This window comes from Monodelphis domestica, chromosome 1 (assembly GCF_027887165.1).
Source record: "Monodelphis domestica isolate mMonDom1 chromosome 1, mMonDom1.pri, whole genome shotgun sequence".
Lineage (NCBI taxonomy): Eukaryota > Metazoa > Chordata > Mammalia > Didelphimorphia > Didelphidae > Monodelphis > Monodelphis domestica.
Window position 1 is genome coordinate 591,713,204 of NC_077227.1, and position 21,016 is coordinate 591,734,219.

At 38.2% G+C, this 21,016-nt stretch overlaps 1 long non-coding RNA gene across 2 annotated transcripts in view; it reads right to left on the bottom strand.

Moving 5' to 3' along the window:
- LOC130456543 (uncharacterized) overlaps positions 1 to 21,016 on the bottom strand; it is a 71,087-nt gene that overhangs the window by 22,396 nt on the left and 27,675 nt on the right. The window contains exons 2-3 of one of the 2 annotated variants that reach the window (XR_008915570.1): positions 8,912 to 9,139; positions 2,601 to 3,703 (exon numbers count right to left, since the gene is read on the bottom strand). This is a non-coding gene — a long non-coding RNA (uncharacterized LOC130456543). Of the gene's footprint in view, positions 1 to 2,600; positions 3,704 to 8,911; positions 9,140 to 21,016 lie in introns of those variants that run through there. The other variant, XR_008915569.1, reaches the window with a different exon arrangement.

Genomic DNA, 21,016 nt, shown 5'->3' on the forward strand with positions numbered 1-21,016 from the left:
TCACATACCTAATAAAAATATAAAAGTTTGGACTTTAATATAGATACCCTGACTGCAAATCCAGTGCCCTTTCTCTAAACCATGCTACCTTTGAGATTTTCTGTCTCTGTTTCTGTCTTTGTCTCTCTGTCTCTCTCCATATGTGTGTGTGTGTGTGTGTGTGTGTGCGCGCGCGTATATATAAAAACACATATATACATACACACAAACATATGCATCTGTTGATATGATTTTGCCCATATATAGATAATATAGATATGTATCTATGCACTGTGACAGAGGTTGGCATTAAAGAAAAAGTGGCAGACTGAAGAGTATATGAAATTGATCACCTCGATGGGGAAGGGGTCCCAGGAGTGAATTTCTGGAGGAGGAGAAGACTCTGGCTGGAGAGCAGTGAGGGTGTCTCCGTCTTGAGATGTTGAAGAGAGAAGGTGGATAAAGACTTTCTCCTGAGGGTTACCCATTTTTCCTGCTGGTGACTGGAAATCTTTCCCCCCAACACTTCCCAATTGAAAGGACTTTCTGAAGAGAAACCTGAGCATACTTTACCTCAGCTCCTGTTGCCCAGGGGTGAGGCAACCTGACTTTCTCTCAGAGGGCTCTGGCTGCCAAAACCTGAGTTCCCCCCAAACTCGAAGAGGAAAAGGGTTTAGATAGAGACAGGGACCCCTTTTCCCCAGTTTTCCTTTCCCATTCTTTCCTGCCCATTATTCCATTTGTATTACCTGATTGAGTTAACATTAATAGTTATCTGTTCCCCACGCTGAATGTGAGTGAATGGATCAAGGGGAGACCTTTTGGTCTCCAGTAGTGGAGGGGGGGGCAAGAGGGACAAGAGCGAATCTGGGAGAGCAGCCTTAGCTAAGGAGGGAAGGCAGAAGGGGGAAAAATCTTCAATCACCAGCAGGAAAAGTGGGTACCCCTTAGGAGAAAGTCTTTATCCACCTTCCCTCTTCCACATCTCAAGACCAAGAGACCTTCACAGCTCTCCTAGTCAGAGTCTTCTATCCTCAGGAAATTCACTCCTGGGGCCCCTAGATTTCATATACTCTTCAGTCTGACACTTTTTCTTTAGTGCCAGCCTCTATCACAGCATAAAGCTAATATGAGTATTCCAATTTTTTTAAAAAAAGGATGAACCTCTAATGGCATAACTTTGGACTTGGTGCAAAATAGAAAAATCTAGAGTAAGAAGTCTATACCATACTTTCTCAAATCACAATGAGCTCCTATTCCAGCTATACTTAAAGACCACCTAGTAAAGGTAGAGGGAAGAACTGGTATATCCCAAAGGCCACACATTATTTTACTAAAACTAGTAGATGTATGTTATGCTAACTCAACCCTGCATCTGGGCCCCACAGCATTGAGAATGAATGCTGATGATAGGGATATCATTTCATGAACTCCATGTGGAGAATGTAATCTGAAGATACCTTCATTGGCTCCTTTGCTGTTCCTTGAATAAGACTCTTCATTTTGGGGCTTTGGGCATTTTCTCTGACTGTCCCTCATCTTTAGAATACTTTCCTTCCTCATTTCTGCCTCGCTTCTTTCTTGGTTTCCATCTAGGCCCAACTAAAATCTCATCTTCTACAGGAAGCCTTTACTATCCTTAATATCCTTAATTCTAGTGCCTGATTAGAGGTGCTGTAGATGACTTCTCATTTATCTTGTCTACAGCTTGCTTATACATATTTGTTTGCAGTGTCTCTCCAACTAGATTATGAGTTCCTCTAGGACAAGAACTGTCTTTTGCTCTTGTTTGTATTTCCAGCAATTAACATGGTGCCTGGCACATAGCAGGTGATGATCAATGTTTAAGAACTGACTGACTATTCAAACAAAGCATCTTTGAATTCTCCACCAAGTTTAAAACTTGTAACGTGTTATTCTCCATTGAATTCTATGGGTAATCAATGTAGCACTTGTCACAAACTGAATATTTACATGCAGCGATGTTAGCTTAGAGGACAAGGATGGAGGAATCTAGGAATCTAGGGCTGCATACTGGAGATGAGCTCTTTCTAGAAGGGTCAGTATTTCAGCAAGATCCACACTGTGATCCATGTTGGGGTATAATTGTCAAGATAACCCTTCTTTATTGGGCCCCTTTCTTGTGAGAGAATGAGAGACTAGAGAGCCATGACAGGATCCAGGGAGCTTTCAATAGCCTGACTATAATAGTCCGGTATTCTTTGCCCTCCCTTCTGTGTTTGTTCTATGTAGCCTGGCTATTGACTTTTTGTGGAGGCAATCAGGACTCAGGTGATGTCATTGTGTACTCCGGAGTGTCTACATGTACACCCAAAGCTGGATTCTGTGTCACTCCTTTTTTGCTGAAGCCAAGTACACTTTCCCCTCACTTTTCTTATGTGAACATGGTGAGGGTGAGGGGAAGAGATACTGAGCTTTCTTGGCTATTGTGAATTTGCTTTTAGTACCCAGCTCCTGACCTTTACAACTGATCATGCATGAGTAGCCATTGTCATTGGAAAACTGGGGGGGGGTGAAGAATGCTTGCTTGACTGGGTAGTGCTAATTACTAAGAGAAAACAACATTCCTTTCTGGAGAACTATCTCAATCCCAAGGCTAAGTTCCTGGTGGGTTTTAGTATATAAGCAGGGAGAGAAGGATGCTAATGTTGAGATTAAGGCAAGGTACTAGGCTGTTAATTGAATATATTAAGGAGTTTCAGAGGCTATGAGTTGTTCTTGGCTGGGAGGAGGCAGGGCTGATTGAAATTTTCAGGAGGGGATTAAATGATGATCTTAAGGATTGGTTAGCAGGGCATGTGGGACCCTGGTATTTAGCAAGGCTAATAGACCAGCTGAGCAATAGATGGGAAGAATGGAGGAAGGGTGGGAGTCTTGCCAGAGAGACCAGAAGGTAGGTAAGGGAAGAGTAAAGAAGTTCAAAACTGAGGCAGCTGGAAGCAGCTGGAGATATTAGTCTTCTCGGCTGCAAGAATATTGTTTTGGCCTGGTTCAGAACTGTAGGCTGAGCCCACAAAGCCAAAGGGAAACAGTATAAGGATTAAAGAAATGGACTAACCCAGTAACGAGGCAGACATTTTTGGTTAGAAAAGGAGTTTACCAGAAATCACAAGGGAACTTGAATTGGGAGCAGAGAAATTCCCCTGCCATATGGATGGTAATTTGTCTTTAGGGTTATTTTGGGGGAGGGGCTTGGAAAGCAGTAAATGCAAGAAAATAAAGTTCTGAGGATAATGTAGTAGCGAGAATACTAGGTTTGGAACCAGAGGATCTGACTCTGCTATTGACTTTGATTTTTAGCAAGTTGCACCCCTTCCTGTGCTGTGATTTCCTCAAATACAAAATGATGGAGTTAAACTAAGATTCCTTCTGGTTATAAATCCTATCATCCTAAGTACTGATTAGGAGATTGATTTTAACCTGGAGGGAGGTCTCTAAAATAATGTCTTCTCTTCTTCCCTATCCTTTTCTACATTATAGATAAATCCTATGATCCTAGGGCATCAGAGAATCGGAGAGTTAGTTATATTGCCTGGAGCTTAATGAACTACAATTAAGGGTCCAAATTCCTCTGGAGTACTTAAAAGATGTGTTTAGTAAGATAGGAGCACAGTTTTCTTCTGGTCACTCAGCTGCTCTTATTCTTTAGACATTACTCCCCATGAGGAAGAATTACACCTGGAATGAGCAATGCATAGGAAACCTGTAGGCAAATATTTAGGAAGAAAGAAAAACAAAATCCTCAAAAAGTGGTTTATCTGACTTCAATACTAATATTACTTTACATTTATGTAGCACTTTCCTTACAACCATCTGGTGAATCAACCCGTAGATTAGTATTATTGTCTCTATTTTGCAGATGAGGAAACTGAGGCAAAAGTTGATTAAGTTATTTCTCCCTAGGTCATTTAGCTAGCATATGGGGAAAGCAGAATTTGAAGTAGGATCTTTTGACCTTAAGACCAGTAATCTTTCCAGTACCACTCTGTGTCTTGTTAGTTGCCTGACGGCATTTTTATTCTTTGAATCTCAGAAAGTAGAGGAGTTGAGCCAATAGAATGACTATGGGGGCTCATTGCAATAGCTGTTTGAAATGGATAGCCACTACACTTTTTAAAAATTGTATTTTTATTATCATGGAAAATACACTTCTATATTGTTGTAAGATCACACTGATGCAAACCCAAACCCTAAATAAAACTGTAAATACACTGATGTGAAAGATAGTAATCTTTGATCCACATCCATGCTACTCCAACAGTTCTTTCTTTGGAGGTAGATAGCATTCCCTGTCATAAGTCTTTCAGGATTGTCCCCTATCAGTGTATTGCTGAGAGTAGCCAAGTTTTTACAGTTGGTTATACTACAATATTGCTATTACTGTGTACAATGTTCTCACAGTTTTGCTTATTTCACTCTGCATCAGTTCATGCAGATCTTTCCAGCTTTTTCTGAAATCATCTGTTTATCTTTTCTTACAGTACAATAGTATTCCATCATCAATGTGTACTACAAATTGTTCAACTGTTCCCCAATTTATGGACATCCGCTCAAATTCCAATTTTTTTGCCACTACAAAAAGAGCTGCTATAAGTATTTTTGTACAAGTAGGTCCTTTCCTCTTTTTTTATAATCTCTTTGGGATACAGACCCAATAGTGGTATTACAGGATCAATATAGCAACAGGCATAGTTGAATAACACTTTGACCATAGTTCCAAATTGCTGGATCAGAAAGGCTGGATCAGTTCACAACTCCAGCAACAATGTAGTGTTCCAATTTTGCACAACCCCTCCTACATTTATCACTTTCCTTTTCTGTATATTGGCCAATCTGTAGGTGTGAGGTGGTACCTCAGAGTTGTTTTAATTTGCATTTCTCTAGTCAAGAATGATTTAAAACATTTTTTATCTGAATATTGAAAACATTGACTTCTTCATCTGAAAATTGCTTGTTAACATCCTTTGACAATTTGTCAATCATGGTATGGCTTGTATTCTTATAAATTTGACTAATTTCTATTTAATTTGAGAAATTAGATCATTATCAGGGAAATTTGTTACAAATTTATTTCCTATTTTGTTGTTTCCCTTATGATCATGGTTACATTAGTTTTATTTGTACAAAACCTTTTTAATTTAATATGTTCAAAATTATTCATTTTAGATATTATAATGTTCTCTATCTTGTTTGGTGATAAATTCTTCCCTTCTCCAAAGAAGGTAAACTATTCTAGGTTCCTCTAATTTAGTCATGGTATCACTCTTTATATCTAAATCATATGCCCATTTTGACCTTATCTTGGTATAGATTGTGAGATATTGGTCTATACCTAATTTCTGCCATACTGTTTTCCAATTTTCCCAGCAGTTTTTATTCAACAGTGAGTTCATATTCCAAAAGATGGTATCTCTGGGTTTATCAAACTCTAGTTTGCTAAGGTTATTTACCCCTGTATATTGTTTATCTGATCTATTCTATTGATCCACCATTCTATTTCTTAGCCAGTACCAGACTTTCTTTTTTTTAAACCCTTACTTCTGTCTTAGAACCAATATTGGTTCTAAGACAGAAGAGTGGTAAGGGCTAGGCAATGGTGCTTTAAGTGACTTGTCCAGGGTCACATAGCTAGGGAGTGTCTCAGACCAGATTTGAACCTAGGACCTCCTCTCTCTAGGCCTGACTCTCAAACCACTGAGCCATATGGCTGCCCCCAATACCAGACTGTTTTGATTGATGATTACTGCTTTATAGTACAGTTTAAGCTCTGATAGTGCTGGGTCACGTTCCTTCATTTTTTTCCCTGTTATTTCCCTTGATATTCTTGACCTTTTGTTCTTCCAGATGAATTTTGTTTTTATTTTTTCTAGTTCTATACAACAATTATTTGATAGTTTGATTGGAATGGCACTGAATAAGTAAATTAATTTGGGTAGATTTGTAACTTTTATTATATTAGTTCAGCCTACTCATGAACAATTAATATTTTTCCATTGTTTAGATCTGACTTTATTTGTGTGGAAAATATTTTGTAATTATGATTATATAATTCTTGTATTTGTCTTGGCAAGTAGATTCATATTGTCTAGAGCTTTTTTAAATGGAATTTTTCTTTCTATTGCTTGTTGAATTTTGTTTATGATATATAGAAATGCTGCTGATTTATGTGCATTTATTTTGTATACTGCAACTTTGCTAAATTTATCAATTATTTCAACTATGTTTTGTTTAATTCTCTAAATATACCATCATATCATTGCATACTTTAATTCCTCCAATTTCTATTTCCTTTCTTACTGCTGAAGCTAGCATTTTAATAGTGATGATAATGGCCGTTCTTGTTTCACTCTGATCTTATTGGGATGATACTTACTGATAGATTTAGGTAGATACTCCTTATCATTTTAAGGAATGACCAATTTATTCCTATGCTTTCTAGTGTTTTTAATAGGAATAGGTGTTCTATTTTGTCAAAGGCTTTTTTTTTTGCATCTATTGAGATAATTATGTGGTTTCTATTAGTTTGGTTATTGATATGGTCAATTTTATGGTTTGTTTTTCTAATATTAAACCAGCCCTGCATTCCAGGTATAAATCTCACCTGGTCATAGTGAATAATCCTTGTGACATATTGCCATGGTCTCATTGTTAATGTTTTATTTAAAAATTTTGCATCTATGATTCATTAATGAAATTAACCTGCATTTCCCCCCCCCCCTTTTTTTTCTCTTCCTGGCTTAGGTAACAGTTTAGCTATAATATTCCTGGAAGCTGTCATTTAGGGATTTATTTCCAGAAGTGATATATGCATTCTATCAATTTCTATTTTGCTCTATTATTCAAGAATATCTAGGCAGTTTTCTTGATATTTCTTATATTATTATGTCCAGGCTTTTTATTATTATTATTATCATGACTTTCATATAGTCCAATAATTTTTAAATTGTCTCTCCTGAATCTATTTTCAGGTAATTTTTTAATGAGAAATTTCACATTTTCTTCTGTTGGTTTTATTTATTCTTTTGATTTTGTTTTTATTGTTTCTTGATATCTCATGAAGTCATTAGCTTCTAATTGCCCAATTTTAATTGTTAAGAAATGATTTTCTCCCATAGGCTTTTTAACTCTTTTTTTTTCAGTTAGCCTTTTCTGCTGTTATTTTATTTTCCCATTGCTTTCATTTCTCTTCCCCACTTTTCTGCTGCCTCTCTTAATTAATTTTTGAAATTCTTTTTGAGATCTTCTAGAACCTGAGACCAATTCATGATTTACCTGTATTTGTTTTGCTTTCACCTTTTGTGTCTGTGCTTTGCCTTTTATGTCTGTGCTTTCCCCTTTTGTGTCTGTGCTTTGCCCTTCTTTCTCTCCACTATAGTTAGGTTTTTCTTTTTTCTTTTCTTTTTTTGATTTTTGTTGATTTCCCCAGTCTTTTTCTTGTCTTTCACTTTTATATTAAAGGTTGGCTCATTCTTAGGGTAGAGATGGCACTCTCTTAAACCCCAGTTTTTCCTTTTTGCTGCCCTTAGCTCTATTTCTGTGTTTTGGCAAGTTTCAATTCTTCCAAGGTGGTATGATGGCCTGTGGACTGGGAGCTCTGAAAACCACCTCTCATTGTTGATTCAGTTACAAGCTGAGACTGCTAATATCTTGCAGAGCTCAGAGCACTATGAGTTACCCTATGTTGTAGCTCAAAGTCTAGGGCTTTTGATCTCACTCTTGGCTTGATCAGGTTGGCATACTTTGAACCCTGGAATCTTCAACTCTTGGGTTTTGGTAGGGCATTGCTCGATCTGGGCTCACACAGGCTGTTACCTGTCTTATGCTGGGGCTGTTGGCTTCTCTCTGGGCCTAAATAGGTCAGGAATATGGCACAGACTGCCTCACTTGGGTGAGACTTGCTCTAGGCTTACACAGATTAGGTATACTACACATATTATCTCACATTGCGATTCCAGACTTCACAGCAGGCTTGGGCTACTGCTTGGAACTTTAAGTGTTGCATGTGAAGTTGCTCTGCTTTTGGCTTAGGCAAAGTCTCAGAGTCTGGACACTGGCTTGGGTCTAGGTTCAAAACCTGAAAATCGAGGCAGAGTGGGTGTGGGTGGCTGCATTTGGCTTATACCAGTACTCCTTGGTGTATACTTGTGGAGGACCCAAAGACAGATCAAGTCCTCTGAGGAAAAAACAGCCATTAAAAAACCATGTCCTGTAAGCTTGAGATTCCTGGCAAGGCTCAAATTTCTCACAGCTGCAAAACTGTTATCAAGGCTGAACCCCTTGATCATCCTACCCCAATATGATCATCATGAAACCCTGGGTCCTTCCTTGTTTGAGGAACAGCCATAACATCAAAAACAGAACTAGACTTTCCCTCTACCAAATTATGTAGGATAGATTAGGCTTATTCTTTCTCAACTTGTTTTTGTTTGTAAAGAAACTCTGGTAATGTTCTTGTGTGAAGTCATTTCCATAAACAACAATTTGTGGGAAAGTAACACCCCCTAAGAATGATGTAATGCTTAACATTTTACTCTCTATAAAAATCTTCCTCTCTTTCATAATAATTGGAGTTTATCCACAGCACTCTTTGTTGTACTGTGTGTTCATTACTCTCCCTCAGCATCTCTCCCAATTACATGGAGCCTGCCATTTCTCTCTCCCTGTCTCTATTTTCCTACCACCTAAGCTGGTCCTTGTGTGATCTGTCTCTTTCTCTACAGTTGTGATGCCAGGCTCTTCTTTTCACCTGGCCCTCTCACACTCAGTTGTATTCAGCACCTGACACATGGCACCTGAACAGGGACTTGATCTGTCCTGGGGTCCTCCTGACATAGGAGGTCTAGCACCTGACATAAACCCCCTCTGGCTGTGCCCTTCTCTCAGCCCAGTGAACCAGACCCCCTTTGCCTACCTTTCAAGTTGTTCTCTGCATGAAAGTTGCTTCACTCCATCTCCTTGTTGATTCTTTCACTCCAGTATTAATTTTGAGTCATTATTTTAAGGTTGGTTGGAGATGATTCTTATGGTGGTTTGAACTTTTACTGCTTCTAATTTGCCATCTTGGTTCCACCATCTACTACTCTTCATTTCAGATATTCTTGGAAGAATGAAGAGGTTCCAAAGAGAGGGCAAAGTTTATCTAGAGTACATTGAAAATATTGTGAGAATTGGGGTCAGGACCAGAGTTTCCATAAATACCAAATGCTCCAATGACATCTTAGTATTTCATTTTAGGAAACAATGTGATACCACTTTTGCACCTTTCTCCTTTATCATATGATTATTTTAATCTCTTTTGAGTTTCTAGTAAGTGGAAGGTGAGATTTCTTTCCTCATACCCTCATTGGCAATGGTGTCTTGAAGTAGAAGGAGATGGCAATGGGAGACATGTGCTTGCTTCCATGAGCCTTAGATCAAACGTCAAGTCTCTGGTTATTTTCTCCTATCACATTTCTTTTTATGAGGATGTCATCACCTGAGTAATTCTGAGAAATGAACATTTCCAACCTTGGTCACTATCTTGTGGGTGCAGAGTTCATGAGTTTGGAACTCAGACATCAACTCAAAAGTAGGGAGGGGGTAGAATTCCATAAGAACAGTTCCTAGAGGAGAAAACTGCCCACAGGATTGTTGAGAACCTAAATAATTAAGAAAACCATACTTTGATTGCCCTGGAGATTTGGCCTTGTCAACTTTCCATGATAATTCTTATGAGTTTCTCAGATTGAGGTGAAAAAGAAATCCATGAATAGTTCTAGAAAATTGCCCCTTTTTTCCTAAGGGGAACATAATGGATGTAATGGGCATTTTGAATCTTTTATGTTGTTGTTGTTTTTTTTTAATTTGCTCGTGCCTACATTTGTGTCTTTTATGTCTTGTAAGCTTAAACAATTTCTATAGTATAAGAAATAAAAACATTGCCCTGTGCCTAATAGGGGTGGAGGTGGAAAGAGTAAGACTATAAGTATTGAGGAACAACAAATCTCTTTTTGAAGACCCCTTCCTAATGTCACTCCTGAATGTACTGATGATTTTCTGTACTTCATTACAATGCTTCAGTTACAATATAATTCTAGAACTTTCCTCAACACTTGGAACCTCCTCCCCCTGGAACTTCTATCTTCCCTTATGGCCATCTCACACAGGAATGTCTTTTCAACATGGTATTCTCATTTTTCCATTGTTGAGTTTTTTCTGGGGCCTCAATTTTAGGGAGGAGATAAGGCTGGCCAACTTTCATTACTCTCAGCTATAATCCTGACTTTGTAGTCTTTGACACCATGTCTGTCTTCCCTGCACTTCCAACCCTCCTTTTTCAGCTCTTTTTTATGTGTCATCTTCCCCCTTACTCAGGGTCCCACAGCTAGTGTCAGAGGTGGAATTCAAATTCAGATCCTCCTGACCCCAAGTCCATCATTCTAGCTATTACACCAAGTTTCCCAGCTCTGTGCATTTTCAGTGTGTATCCCCAGTGCTGGAATGTTCTCCCTCTTCACTTCTTCCATTTGGCTTTGACTCAGCTAAAAACTTCCCTTCTTCCCCAAAAAGCCTTTCAGATCCTTCTTACTGCTGTTACCTCCACTCTGAGATTATCTCCAATTTATCCTGTAGAAACCTTTGTGTGTGTGTGTGTGTGTGTGTGTGTGTGTGTGTGTGTGTGTGTAGCTGTTTGTATGTTGTCTCTCCCCTGTTAGAATGTATGTTCCTTAAAGGCAAGAACTAGTTTTTTACCTTCTTTGTATTCCTAGCACTTAGCACAGTGCCTGAAAATATCAAGTGTTAATAAATGTTTGTGTATTTTATCAACTTAACTCTACCTTGGTTCTGGAAAATTCACTCTTTTCCAAAAACCTGTTTGTCCTCCAGAACTCCTACAACAACAATGGAGCAACTTGTAATGTTTCAGCTTATAGAGATATAGGGCAAATAATAGGAAAACATAGAATATAAGTAAAAGAAAAGCGCCAGTAGCTCTAATTCCCTGAAAGGGGGAAAAACAAATGTTTATTAAGCATTTCCTATGTGCCAAGCACTGTGCTAATATTATTTTATTTGATCTTTACAACAACCCCGAGAACTGTGTGCTATTATCCCCATTCTAGGAAACTGAGACAGGGTTTACATAATTTGTCTAGGGTCACACAGCTAGTAAGTATCTGAGACCAGATATAATGAAAAAGATATAGTATATATATATATTTTTTTTTTCATTTAGACAGACATTTTCATTAAGAATACCAAGAGCCCATGGCCTCAATTTCCAAATAAATAGATTGGGGGGTGGCATAAGAAAGGGTGATATTAACAATTAGATGTTGTGACCATATGCTAGAGTATGTTTTGGTGGCTTTGCCCATAGCTGAGTTAGAGAAGAAACCTTTTTTAAATGTCTACACTATATTTAGTACTGGGGTACTGTTGTGTGGGATTGTAAAGGATTGAATGGAGACTTTCCAATAACTCCAGCTGTGTTAATCTGAGATCTCTTTCCTTCTTCCCTCAGTATTTGTTCTGTCTGGCCCTGGCTACTGGCCCTTATGTGGCATGGTTGCACCTCTGTGGGCATTTGCAGGAGAGTACTCAATTAGGTTCTGTGGTGTTCCAGAACCCAGACCAAAAAGGTCCTCAAAGAGGAAATCTGAACCATAATAATGAAATCTTGTTAGATTAAACCTAGAACTACATATCCAAAGCATATAGATTGAGTAATTACTTTTTTTTTCAAAATTCTTACCTTCTGTCTTAGAATTAATACTATGTTGGCAAGGTCTAGGGAATGGGAGTTAAGTGACTTGCCAACAGTCATACAATTAGGAAGTGTCTGAGGTCAGATATGAACTCCAGGCCTGGGTCTCAGTTCCTTATTCTTTCTTTTTTTTTTGATGGTTAACTTTATTTATTCGGATCAAAGAGTATATACAGTTTTCTGTTTTCTTTTCTTAAAAGTATTTTATTTTCCCAATTTCATGTAATAACAATTTTAATATACATTTTCTGAAATTATAAGATCCAAATTGTCACCCTCCCTTCCTTCCTTCCTTCCCCACCATGGTAAGCAATTGGATATGGGTTTTACATTATTCATGTAAAACATACTTCCATTGATTCCTATGATATTGATCATTGTTGTAAGAATGAAGTCATATAAAAAAATCCCCAAATAAAAACTCAAATGAACTAAAGTGAAAAATCATATTCTTTGATCTTCATTCTGACTCCAACATTTTTTTTCTCTGGAAGTGGATAGCATTCTTTGTCATAAGTCCCTCAGAATTGTCTTGGATAATTGTATTGCTGAGAGGAGTTAAATCTTTCAGTTGATCATCATATAATATTGCTGCTATTATGTACCATGTTCTCCTGGTTCTTCTTGTGTGACTCTGCATCTGTTTATGTTGGTCTTTGTAGCTTTTTTTTCTAAAATCATCCTCTTCCTCATTTCTTAGAGTACAATTCTAATACTATTCCATCACCATCATATACCACAATTCATTCAGCCATTCTCCAATTGATGGGCATCCCCTCAATTTCCAATTTTTTGACACTACAACAAAAGTTATTACAAATATTTTTGTACAAATAGGTCCTTTCCCCTTTAAAAAAATCTCTTTGGTGCTAAAAGAAATAATAAAGTGGAGAAATTCCATGTGAACTGGAACAACCTCCAGGAAGTGATGCAGAGTGAGAGGAGCAGAACCAGGAGAACATTGTACACAGAGACTGACACATTGTGGTACAAGAGAACGTAATGGACTTCTCCAGTAATGACTTTACAATGTCCTTGAACAACCTGCAGCCATCTACGAGAAAAAAAAACTCTCCTCAAGCAGAGGACAAACTGAGGGAGTAAAAACACCAATGAAAAGCAACTGCTTGACTACAGAGGTTGAGGGGACATGATCGAGGAGAGACACTAAATGAGAGCCCTAATGCAAATACCAACAACAAGGAAATGGGTTCAGAGCAAGGACACATGTGATACCCAGATGAATTGCTTTGGCTAGGGAAGGGGTGGGGTGGGGTTGGGGGAGAGGAAAAGAAAATTATGTTTCCAATGAACAACGTATGAAAATGACCAAATAAAATAATGTTTTAAAAAAATCTCTTTGGAATATAGACCAAGTAGTGGAGTTACAGGATCAAAGGGAATGTACAGTTTTATAACCCTTTGGGCATAGTTCCAAATCACCAATAAGGCATTAATGTCCTGATTTTGCCACATCCCCTCCAAAGTTCATCATTTTTCTTTACTTTCATATTGACCAATCTGATAGGTGTGAGATGATACCTCAGAGTTGTTTTAATTTGCATTTCTCTAAAGAAGATTTAGAACATTTTTTATGATTATTGAAAGCTTTGATTTCTTTATCTTTTAATTTTTAAAATAAAAAAATGCCTTTATTCTTTGACCATTTGTCAATTGGGGGAGATAATTCTTTTTTTCATCAAAATTCCACTGTCTGAATAACTCACTATTATGTCAGTTGAGTTCAAAGTCTAAATTTCTTTCCCATTCTTTTCTCCCTTTCTCACCATTGGTATGGATTTCTGCTACAAAAAAATGACACTTCTTAGAAACCATGTGGCTCATCAGCTTTCTTCAAGAGGTAATACTGTTCAGTAAATCCCCTTCTTTTTTTAAAAGCATGATGCCTAAACCTTTGAACTTGGGAACAAACTTTAGGTTACCTAAGGATCAAATTCTCAAGACTAGCACTGAACAGGGCATCTCCAGACAAAGCCTAACCAGACTACTAGGGAACTGAGATCTCATCTTCTACACAAGAGATTGGGGCTCAGAAACATTGTGCCCCCTCAAGGCATGTAAGTAAGAGCATGCTTACTTCTGTCATAGGCTTTTTTCAGGAATTCTGTCAATCTAAGGCAACCATGAAAAGTTTCTAATGTGAAAAGCTGGTGAAGGTACGTAGGTTTCCTGCATCTCCCCATCAGACTCCTCTGCCTCCAATGCAAGTTTACACGATGCTTTATGTTGGTCTGTTTATGAACTAGTTAAAAAGCTGAAAGTGATTTTTTCCCTTGCCTTTTTAGAACAATGAAAGGGGACAGCTTCTATGACAAAAGCATCTTCATGCATCCTAGCTAGCCAATCATCTCAATCACTAGAAGCCAATCGGGACCTATGGTACTAAGACACAATCAAGAATTGTCTTCAAAGGATTTATACAAATTGATGAGGGAAACTTTCTGATCAATATGTCCCACCACCGTCATGCATGTGTGAGGACTGACTCTGTTTATACACGATGTAGTTGCTGACCATTCCCATCCCCAATCCCAGCTCTGCCTGCACTTTCTGATTTGCGTTAATATCTATCAGATGATTTATACTGCTGAATGCCACAGGGAGCAGAGATTGTCTGTCAATGTCTGCCCAAACTTCTGTGTATCCATGGTGTTCTCAATTTATTGTGTCCTGGAGGTATCTTTGTCTTATCCAGGGTGACCAGGCCATATGAAAACTGGCTCATTCTACTTGAACCCATATAAGAATGATAGGTATTGTCAAGTCCCATTTCATGGTATACAGTAAGAAATAGAATTAGCTGAGGAATGATATTCCTGTCAGCCAGGCTCCATATTCTTTTTCCAGTTTTTGTGAGAAACCACTCATAAAGACTGATAAATCTCTGGTGTGACGGCAAGGGTGGTACATATAGGGATCAGCCTGTTCTACTCTCTCACTTACTTTCTTTGGTTGGCTTGAACTCTTCTCCCTAATCATTGTGTTTGATGAATTGCTATCCCCTTGAAACTTCCTTTTTTGATGCTCTAAACAGCCTTTTTCAAAACATCTAGGCCTAATTGACAAGTATTATCCCTAAAAGTTTCAAAGAGAACATCTATTAAGCTATAACTTCTCTTACTGATCTTGGCTTCTTACCATCACAATGCAACAAATACTTATTATATTCCCACTAGATGCTAAAATGACAAAGATGATAGATAGAATCTACTGCCCTACTATATTATTAGTCCACAAGGAGTTTATAACCTACTACGTTGGAAAGGATAAAGATCTAGAGGATAGAATGAAAGTTAGAATATGGGAAATATACCGAAAAGGTCCTCAGCTAGCAGTGTAATTAAGAGGGCCATTGGCTGGGTTCATTGTGCAGGGTTTGGTTACCTTAACAAATACACCCACTTCTACCTCTTCCTGTTACTACCTCTTATTGCTACATTTCCTCATTGAATTTCTCTTGCCTGTGTTCAAAAGAATTCTGGGTTATAGATCTCTCAGAGATTACAAAAATGACAAAAATTCTGTCTCTACTCCATTCACCACCTATCCCTAATTCCCTTTTCCCCTAACTACTTCTCTCATCCCAAGCTATTAACTTATTGGCTTGGATAAAAATCATTGTAAATGACTGTATTCAATAAAGGGGTGCTGGAATTATTTCCAGGCAAAACTCCAAGAAAACAGGGGTAAGACAAATGTTCATTAGATTGTGATCATCTCATCAAACACAGCAACAGGTAGTTCCTGGTCAGTTTTTCACTCTAATTTGTTCTAGTCTAGCCTACCCTACTGAGTTTCCCCATGCCTTCCTTCTCCATGGTCATACTTACTTATCTCTACTCTCTTTCTTTCTTTCTTTCTTTCTTTCTTTCTTTCTTTCTTTCTTTCTTTCTTTCTTTCTTTCTTTCTTTCTTTCTTTCTTTCTTTCTTTCTTTCTTTCTTTCTTTCTTTCTTTCTTTCTTTCTTTCTTTCTTTCTTTCTTTCTTTCTTTCTTTCTTTCTTTCTTTCTTTCTTTCTTTCTTTCTTTCTTATTTTTTTTGTTTTGTTGTTGTTGGAAGTGTAACATTTAGATCTCCCTCTTTTCCATCTATCCAGGTGGCTTTCTTCTGTCTTCTTTGGGTGACTTCTTGATGGAAGGAAATTCTTAGGTTCAAAGTCTTGGAAAGTTGTGGAATCACATAAATAATGTGAATATATAGGAAATACATAGGCAATGTAATGGTATTGCTGTTCCACCTATCCTTCATAGTAATGCTAATAAAAGAAGCGTTACAGTAACATGAGAAATGCAAAGAAGGAGAGATCATGTATATCTTTGGGAACAAGAAATGCTTCATGTGGACTAGATCTTAAAGGAAGAAGTGATTTGAATAAGCAAGGGTAAGGAAATGGAATCCATTCTTTTGCTAGAATATAATGTTCCCAAAGGTACAGGACAGGGAAAGGTTAGTATTCTGGGATAAAAAGTCAATCCAATTTGTATCCCTGGACAAGTTACTTAACTCATTTCACCTCAGTTTCCTCATCTGTCAAATGAACTAGAGAGAGAAATGGAAAACTACGCCAGTATCTTTGCCAGGAAAACCCTAAATGGGGACATAAAGAGCCAGTCACTACTGAAACAATTGACTACAATAGAATTGTGAACATTTTCTAAACAGAAGAGTGACATAGCTGGGTTGGTAAACCTTGGGAAGATCACAGAATCTCAAGAGTTGGAAAGGACCAGAGAGACCATCTACCACAAAATGTATCTGAGCAGAAATCCCATCTTCAGTAAATACCTAATTCCAGTCAAGGAGGAGGCCAAGTCATCTTTGAAGTATAGCATTCAAGACTCTATTTTATAAATAGACAAATATTACTTGTCAAGGGTAACATTAAAGCATTAATAACCATTAACACTATAGCCAATATTATTATTTTTGTTGCATTTTCATAACAGCAAGAATAAGAACTCATTGGTCTAAGTAGATATATGTGACATATGTTATATTGAAGAATAACCACCTTAAGTTATTAAGTACTTACTTTATTACATCTCTATCCTCAAGGAACAGAGATTCTACAAGAAGAAACAAAATATAAATAACTAGATACATACAAGATCCAGACAAAATAGATAAAAGAACCTATATCTGTCTACATCTTATATGTTGCTCAGTCATTTCTGACTCTTCATAGTTCCAGTTGAGATTTTTTTTCTTGGCAAAGATACTGGAGTGGTTTGCCATTTCCTTTTTCACTTCATTTTATGGATGAGGAAACTGAGGCAGATGGGGTGAAGTAACTTGCCCAGGACCACACAACTAGTAAGTGTCAGAGACCATACTTGAAGAGTGGTCTTCCTGACTTCAGACCTGGTACTCTATCCATGGTGCCAACTCACCGCCCAGGACAACAGCAGCAACAATATGAGAAATGAAGGTGCTAAGAGCTGAGGGACTAGGAAAGCCCTCTTGCAATTTAGAGCAGAACTGACTCATGAAGCAAGTCAGAATAACCAAGAAGTAGAAGCAAGAAAACCAAGCATTCTAGGCAAGGGGGACAGATGAGTACAAAGGCAATGGAGATGATGTTCCAGGCCCTGTAGGTAGGCAATGTAATCTGGTAGTAAAGGAAAGGATCGGAACAGAAAGGAGTAAAATATAAGAAAACTGGAAAGGCGGGGGCTCTCCTTACCTTTCCATCTATTTTGCCAGACTCTAGAGCCTCATCACTGTCTGTTTCTCTGGTTCCTGTCATGGTGGCCACCAGTATTGCAGCCATATTTTCTGAGTCAAAGTCCCATATTCTTTCCATGTGGCATACTTCTGTACCCATAAGTACTGCTTTTATGGGAAGACCCTGCTTTTGTTTTTTGGGGGGTTATTCTGTAGGGACAGAGAAGGATAAACTGGATAATCCAATTCTTCTAACCGGAGATATCTTTGACTGATTCTCTCTTCCAGATGAAGAGTTTTTATTTGTCTTCTAACTAACTGCTTGTCTTCTGTCCCTATGGATATAAATTGGTCCTGTCCTTCAGGGGAGGAGGTCTTATTCTTTGACCACCTGCTGGTAATGGTCCATTCAGACCATCAGGCTTCCTAATTCAGACTGAAGTTATTGAGGCTGCCTCCTCAGCACTTGCCAGATAATCTGCATATCTCTGGTGCTGACTGATTTAATAAAGTTGGGCCAGCCTCCCAAACATGCTGGGGAAATACCTTGTATCCCACAGTCATTTTTATTATTAATGATAATAATAATAATGATAATTTCCCATTTTATAGCACTTTTATCTAGCATAAGCTGCAAATGACATCCACTCTGTTCAGTCAGCAAATCTGGTCCTCTCCATGCCTATATGTGTCTATGCTCACATCACAACTTTGGAAGCTTTAGAATCTTTTCCACTCCCTACCAGGCCCCTGAAATGGTCTCAGTATGTGTAGCCTCCTCTCAATTTTCTAGAATTCTCTAGTTCCTCAGACATTTTCTGCATCTCTTTTATTTTCCTAGGCTTTTACTAGGTGTAGGAAGAGAGCAAGGCAGTCAAAAGATATTAGCTTTCCTATTATGAGAAAAAAGATGTAGCCATTGCCCTCAAGGATCAGAGGTAGGAATTCATCTGAGGATCAAAGATTTTGAGCTGAAAGGGAGTTCAGAGCCCATCTAGTCCAATGCCCTCTAATTACATAGAAGGAAACCAGAGCCCAGCAAGAAGTGACTTAGCCAAGGTCACCCTGATATTGAGTAGGCAGAGAAGGAAGTATTTGGACCCATTTCTTCTAATTCTCAACTCAGAATTCATTCAACTACACAATGTTATTTTAGCTTATTTTCTAGTTGTAGAAATAAGGTGAACAATTATGAAGTAATGAACAAGTCACATTAGATTATATTGAACCAAATACTAAAGTTTGTTGTTCTGACACTGTTTGAAGGATAGAAAGAGCAATGTAGACAGAAGTAATCTGGAAAGGCTTCCTGGGGGAGATGAAATTTGAAGGAACTGATAAAATGTAGGGGAAAATGAAGATAAAAGTTATATTTCCTAATTGGGAAGGGGGAGCTCAGATCTTAGAAGAGATAATAAATCTTAACTTAGAAGAAATGATCTTCTGGTCCAAATCCTTCATTTGACAGATGAGCATACTGAGGTCAAGCAAAGTAAACCAACTGCTTGATGTATGATCTTGGGCAAATTGTTTAACCTTTTCCTGCCTCATTTTCCTGAACTATAAAATATAAATAATAGTAGAACCTTTATCTCAAGGTTACTGTGAAAATCAAAGAGATAATATTTGTCAAGTGCTTAGCACAGTGCCTGGCACATAGTAGTTATGCAATAAGTATAATTTGTAAATATATATAAACATTTATACATATAAATTATAGAAATAATTTTTAAAATAGTACCTTCCTTCCCTCCCTTCTTCCTTCCTATTCTCCTGCCTACTCTCCTTCCTTCTTTTACTTCCTTCTTTCCTTCTTCCTTCCTCCTTTCCTTCCTTCTTTTCTTCTTTCCATCCTCGGTTCCTTCCTTATTTCCTTCCTCTTTTCCATCCATATTTCATTTGTTCATTTGTTTATTCATTTGTTCCTTCTTTCCTTCCTCCCCTTGTTCCTTCATTTTTTCCTCTTATATAGTTTTTAAAGAGCAAAACTGAGGATCATGTTGAGGTCTTATGAATCTATTAACCATACTAAGGTTATCATATTATACTAAGGGCATGATTTCATAATAATCATCATAGGTGACATTTTAATAAGATACAGGCACTTGATCCTAACAATAGCCTTGTGAATGTAGTAGGAAAAGGGTTATAGATGAGAAAACCAAAACTTAGAGAACTGAATTTTACTTGGCCAGAGTTATATATATATAATTGGTGCTAAAAGCAAGAAACCAGATTCCTTATCTCCTATTATGATCTCCACTTTCTGATCCATGTCTTTTCAGTAGAGATGGTCTAGGAAACATGAATGATTCTTAGAAAGACCCTTGAATATGGAAACAAAGGACCTCAGTTTAGATCCTAGATCAATCACTTACTTTCTCCATGATCTTGGTCAAGTGATTTTCTTGCCAGAGTCTTAGTATTCTCATCTGTAAAATAAAGGGTACTAATTCATAGACCAGGTGATACGTAAGGTCCTTTTTAGTTCTAAAGCTATAATAATAATTTAATGCCCATATTTAAATAATGAAGAAAAAACTATTCTCTGATACAGATTTTGGACACTGAATTGAAGGGACTGTAATAAAATGGTTTTGTCAAAATCAGGGTTTCAGTTTCACAGAGCAGAGCTCATTTATCCAGATTTTCTGGACTTCTTACACTTGCCCTATTTTCTCTATCAAACATTCTCTCCCAAACATACACACACCTATCCACCCTGCTCACAGCACAGCAGAATGTAAAGAGCAACAAAGTCTATTGTTTCCCCATTTAGTGCCTCTTAAGAGAAGGATAGGGATAGGAAGGAGGTGACGCCCAGGAGCGTTGCCATGGAAACTGGGGCTCTTCCTTTGGGCACCTGCTGGGCTGGGAGAGCAATGAGCCACAGTCAGTGGAGAGACTTCTAAAAGGTCTGTCTGTGGAAGAGAAAAAAAGGGGAAGTCTAACCTTGCAACTTCTCTCAGTCCCTCCACAAAGCAGCCCCTCCCTTCCAATGCCTTTAGTGGTCACCCTCCCAGTTCCATAACTCAGAACCAGGAGCCCTGGAGATAAAGAAACAGGAATAGAGGAGAGACAGGAAGGTCAGGGAGAAAGAAAGAAAGAGAGAGAGAGCAAAATAAGAGAGGAAGAGACAAAGGTGGAGAGATAGAGAAGAGGACAAAATGAGAAGGGGGGAAGAGGAGAGAGAGAGACAGACAGACAGACAGACAGACTGAGAGACAGAGAGAGACAGACACAGAGAGAGTAAGGCAGAGAGAGACAGAGATAGAGAGAGGGGAGGGAGGGGGGAAGGAGAAAAAGAGAGGGAGAGGGAGGGAGAGACAGAGAGAGTGTGAGAGAGAGACAAAGAGATTGAGATAGAGGGGAGAAAGGGAGAAAGGAAGACTGAGAGGGAGAGAGAGCGAGGGAGACAGAGACTGAGAAAGACAAAGAGAGACACAGAGACAGACAGACAGACACATTGAGAGAGAGGGTAGGGAGAGAGACAGAGACACAAAGAGAGAGACCAAGGGGAGACAGACAGAGAGATTTAGAGGAGACAGACAGAGAGATTGAGAGAGAGAGAGGGGGGAGGGAGGGA